Here is a 6000-nt window from a genome sequence, read left to right as displayed (position 1 = left end):
GTTGTGAGTGATGGGAGGGACCCACGCCCTGTGCTGGGAAAGCAGATCACCTACTAGGTCTGCTTGGGAAGCAAGGAACATTCCTTACAGCCACAGCCCAAGTGGGGCTTCTTGTGATGCACGAGTGTGTTTGATTTTAAAAACATAAGTGAGAGCAACTTCTCATTTATTATTTTGAAAATCAATTGGAGAAACACTCATATTTCTTAGTGGTCCCTTTACAACTATATCCAAAGCCCACCCCAGAGGAAGCTCTTCTGGATTCCAGTTCGCACCTCCCCTTCTTCCATTTTGTAACCGCATGGCTCTTTGGAATCCCCAAGGCCAGAGGCATGCCAGCCATGGAGAGAGGAGACTCTGGTGTTTTGAGGCTGCTTCACACCGAGGCTCAGAACCCGCCAGCCCTGCAGTGACCATGAGCAGACGTGGACGGAGTGTCCTCACAATCTGTGAAATGAGTGCAGACCCCGGCATGCTCAGCGACAAGGGACACATACCTGCACATGCACTTAACACACTTGGGGGACATAAATACATGCCCCTCTGCTAGACCGAAGCTGTGGGTCATCGCCAGCAGAAATGTTGAGGAATTAAGGACAGAAAACAGTTTTTAGTTACTTTAGAGAGAATATTTCTACCCTGATATATTATTTATAAGTGTATCCATTAACAAAATATATTCCAGGTAGTCATCTAATGAAGCAGACCACTCTGAAGCAGCGATATTTGATCATACCTTTTAAGCTTAATTTTTGATGTTGATTTGAGAGCAGTCTGTTAAAAATAATTCATATTTTGATTGGTCACTTCTTTCACATCTGAGTTAAATTGAATTTTTCAAGTTTTTATTCTAGTTTCTCACAGTGATTGATTTCTCCTCCTCTCTCTAGTCTCTCTCTCTCTTCTTTCCTTCCTTCCTTCCTTTCTTTCTTTCTTTCATTTCCCGCATACTAGGCACCTGCCCAGCCGCTGAGCCACACCCAGCCTAAAAGCCGCTTATAAAGGAGATCCAATAGCTACACCCTGAACTTCAGAATCTTCATCTACCAAGTGAGGACCAGGTGACCTCTAGGTGCCTGCCCGCTTGGTTCTCTGAGAATGCTAATGTGTCCTTGTCCTTCCTCTTGTTCCCCTTTCTTTACTCCTGAGCTCTATTCTTTCAGATGGGAATCTTGCCAGCTTTGTTTATCTTGCTTTTTCTCTCTCCACCTTTATTTTGCTCTGTTTATCTAGTGGGAAAAGTCATAAGTAACCCCACATCCAGCCCGATGTTAATCTCATGCTGATGGTCAATGTGCAGTTTCACATTGTTGAAGGAGCAGAGGGTTTGGGCTCAAGTAGACCTGGTTGGAATCCTGGCTCTGCCAGGACTTTGGGCAGGTCACTGAAACTTTTTGTTCGCCTGGACAATAAACAATGTCTTCCTCTTACATTTGCTGTGAGACTGACCTGATCTATTGACTTTTTCCAGCATATCCAGTTTTCTCCTTTGAGCTTCTCGACTTTAAGAAACTACCATTATTCAGGCGGAAATATCTGTTGAGTGCTTCCTGCACACAAGCACACTCCACATGCTTGGATACATGGACAGACAGACAGAGATCCCTGTCCGGCTTACGCTGCAGAGACAAGCGGCACACTGTGTACACAGCAGTGGGAGTTTTAGAGTGCAGTAGAAAGTAATCAAACCACAGACCAAGAGAATCAGGGAGGGAGCAGTGTGGAGCGCCGCCTGGAAAGGTGGGCCAGATCCGGAGGAGGTGAGGGACCCAGGGGAGGAGCATCCGCCAGGGCCTGCGGAGGCGGGCAGGTGACATCAGAAAGTTGGCGGGGGTCCAGCTCACGGGACTGTAGGTCGTTGCCGGAGCTCTGGTTTTAGGCTGAGTGAAATAGATGACCTTTAAAGGGTCCTAACAGAGTAAAACCCAAATCAACTTTGTTTTTAAAACAGGATCCGTGCACGGCTGTGGTGATGGGAGCCCCAGTTGCTCCGTTTTGCTTTGGGGGATGCTTGCGCATGGCAGGTCGTTGGCCCATCCCTGCCCTCTGCCTTCTGGAGGCCACTGGCGCCGCCTCCTCCTGCTGTGACAACCAAAACTGCCCCTAGATATGATCAAATGTGCCTGGTCGGGGTCTAACATTTTCGAGTTGAGAACCACTTGGACAGACTATGGAGGGGCAAGAATAGGAACAGGATAAATTTTAGGAATCATCCAGCCTAGAAACCACAGTGGCTCAGACTAGAGCAGGAACAAAGGACGAGAGGAACAGTGGCTGGATTCTGCAGAAACCATGAAGGAGAGATGGACAGGACTCCTGAGAGGTGGGAAGTAGGAGGTGAGAAGGAGAGGAGTCGAGAAGACCCAGAGCTGGGCACGGAGGTGCATGCCCACAATCCCAGCGGCTCGGGAGGCTGAGGCAGGAGGATTGCCAGGTCAAAGCCAGCCTCAGCAACAGTGAGGCGCTAAGCAACTCAGTGAGACCCTGTCTCTAAATAAAATACAAAATAGGGCTGGGGATGTGGCTCCATGTGGAGTGTCCCAAGTTCAATCCCTGGTACACGCCCCCCCAAAAAGGAAGACCCAGAGTTCTGGCTGGTGCAAGTGGAAGGAGGGGGTTTCCACCAACAGAGCTGTGTGGTGCTGCGAGAAGAGTTTTGGGGAAATCAACCAAAAATTAGGGAGTTCGATTTGGGATGGGTTGGATCTCAGTGTTGAAGGGCTGAAGACTTTAGATTGTGAGGAACAGTAAGGAGCTATTTTTGAATCCCCAAGGAGAAAGTGACGTATCAAGTACAGTTAATGGGATTATCTTGTTTGCCTTGGGTGAGATCAGTTTGTCAGTATTCACTAGTCCTCTGCTGCCCTGCTTTCCAGGACAACTCTTATGTCACCCCCAAACCTACAGGATGGTCCATGTCAGTTCCTTTACCTTGGTGTTCTCACCGTTTACATGACCCTACCTGATGTTCCAAGGCCACCAAGCTCTGGTCACAAAGGTCTGATGTAATTCTGTGTCCCTCCACCTCCCTGTGTTTCTCGTCTGCTGGGCAGCCTGTCCTCCTCCAGGATTCACACAGAGCGTGACCCTTGTCCTTCCCCTTGTCCCTGCTGCCCCTCAACCTGTGGTGCTCACAATAGAATCAACCCAGTAAGGATTCCATAGAACTTACTCAATAAAACCTCTGCCAGCTCGTCTGTCTCCCTTGGGTGTTCTTCTTGCATCTTTATATATGTATGTGTGTATATTATATAATCGATTACTAAAATTAACTAAATAATTATTAAAATTAAACTAAATAATTATTAAAATTTTTGTGTATATACCTGTCCTATCAGTTTGTAAGCTCCTTCAGGTCAGGGATCATGTCTTATTTATCTTAGTAGAAATAGCAACAAATTCTCCTAAGTACCTACTATAGGTTTTTTTGTGCTCAGGAAATATCTGTTGATTGAATAAATGAATGGAAAGTGACCAAAGGCTCCCTCTGCAGAAGGTACTGTGCTGCATGCTTTGTGGAATATTAAAAAAGAAAAAAAAAAAGGTAAGTATGGGCTCATTACAACTTGATTCATTTAAGCGTTCCTATTTCAAAGAGCTTTCCTGCTGAACTGGAATCTGCCAGCAGGAAAGGGGAAAATGGGTTTTGACGTGCCAGCTGAGTGAGATGTGGCCGCCAAGGTGTAATGGAAAGGAAACTAGATTGGGACCGGGAGTTCCCACGTCCAGGACAGCTTATCTGCTGGCTTTATGACTTCAGCCACCTTGAAATACCTTGGCGCATCAGTGTCCTCATCTGTGAAATGAGGTATTCAGATTATGTGATTGCTAAGGCGCCTTCCAGCGCTCGCACATCATGATTCTGAAATGCTATGAAGTCATCAGATTGCTGTCAGACTCAAAGTCAAGTTTGGCCAAGGAGAGCCACTTGTGAATTGCTAGATGGCTAATGACCTTGACTGGACAATATAACCATTCACAAGAGAGAATAACAAATTATCATTCTTCTCCTTGTCCAAGGCAAGATGATTGGTTCCCAAATCCTGCACTGTTCTGAGCTCAAAGCCCCAGACACATTTTGCGCCCCAGTTTCAATGTCTAGGAACAAGCGAAGGCACTTGCTCTTTAACCTGGATGGAGAATGTGTGCCCTGCTCTCTTGGTTAGAGGGCAGGGTAAATGCATGTCTTCTTACCTCTAGTGGAAAATGTGACATAGTCAGGTTGAGCTCCAAGCAGTGTGCTGAGTATCACTCTGGCACCATGAGAAATAGGAAAAAATAACCCTGGACAACTTCAACCAAATTGGAATTGATATTTGTTGCAGAGCCTGGAGACTTGCCTCTTGGCAGAAGTCGATTTTTCCCAGTTGGTTGCAAAAGTCTAATGATATAAAACAACAGCTGGTCTTGTAATTCCTAATAGACTGCATCTGCCCCTGATATTGGAGAATGACCATGACAGCATTCCTAGCAGGGATCTCACTGAACTGCAGAAGATAGTCTTGTCTTAGTTTCTTTTTTAAATCAGACATTGTGCATACCCATAATTGTGCCCGTGATTGAAGAATCTGGAATTAACAGAGGAGATTAAAAAAAGCAAGCAAAAACTTTTATTCACTTAAAACAAAAACTAAATGGCTCACGATTCAATTTATTAATCCATGACTGAGTGTGCCTTTTTCCATTCTGCAGAAGCAGCAGCCTGGCGTAATGGAAAATCCATGGGCTTCAGAGGCCAGTGGCTCTGGGCTCCACTAGTAGCTCCTCAACTTACTGGCTAAGTGATTTTATGGAGGTTACTTAATACCTTTCTGTTCATGCACCTGTAAAATAAGAACACTGATTTCTGTTGTACAGAGCTGTGAACAAGTAGATGTTATGGTGAATAAAAGACAGAGCTGCTTTATACTTGGTAGATTCTTCTTTGATTATACAAGTTCTGTGCTTGAATAATGCTAGTAAGGATTGCTCTCTTAAGCACTTTAAAAATTGTTTTAAGGCTGAGGATACAGTTCTTACTATTGCATGCAGGAAAGCTGAGCAGCACTGTTCCAGGTGAAAGTCAAGGACAGACAAGGTGTTGGCTGCTGGGAGCCGGCGAGGAAGGAGCCTCTGCAGGACCGGCTGCCTGGGTGTGCTTCCTGCGCAGCCACAGAGGGCCTAGTGCTTAGGAGGTTTCATGCTTGGTTTAATGTTCTGCTGTCAACGCCTCGAAATTCTTAATCATTTTCGAACAAGAGCCCTGCATTTTCATTTTGCACCGGGCCCCGCAAATTACTCAGTCAGTCCTGAGACTTAGGAAGGAAATTCAGTGCTACATGCCTGCTTGTTCAAATTCACGGGGAAAAATGTGCAGAAATGGAAGCATTACTCTCCTCTATGCTGGGAATAGCTATTAGCGTTTATGCTCTTGGTTTCAAAATATAAAGTTAGTTCTGAGTTGGCTTTTTAGAATGTAAATGGAATGGAATAGATTCCACCTTGATATGTGTAAACACAATGAAGATTGGGAGTTCAAAGTGTCACAAGAGCATTCACTCACAAAGGCTCACAAACCAAGACAATGATGGGGCTTGGTAGCTAAGAGAATTCTGCAACCAAGACAGTTTTATAACTTGGGGGACGCTAATAAGCCTCGGTATGCCTCCGCTTATCATCTATAAAACGGGATAGTAGCAGTCTCCTACATTATTGTGAAGATTCCATAGCTTTCTACATATTAAGCTGTCAATCCACTGGTTAGCAGTGAGAGCTCAATAAGCATGACTTGCTATAATCATCTACAGAAACGTTCTATGTTGACCCGGAAATAATGTCTACTTGCTACTTCGAGGGATTTGAAAAACTTTCAGTCTAAAATCATAAAGATCACTTTGAGTTTTATTCATATTCTTTTACAAGTTGTAGAATCATGCCCACCTGAGACTAATGTTCACACATTTTTTACTTCTACAAAGAGAATAAGCATCTGTGGGCATGAACTTACTTGTTCATTTAATA

This window comes from Sciurus carolinensis, chromosome 12, assembly GCF_902686445.1.
Source record: "Sciurus carolinensis chromosome 12, mSciCar1.2, whole genome shotgun sequence".
In the NCBI taxonomy this organism is placed as follows: domain Eukaryota; kingdom Metazoa; phylum Chordata; class Mammalia; order Rodentia; family Sciuridae; genus Sciurus; species Sciurus carolinensis.
This window is presented reverse-complemented; position numbering follows the sequence as displayed.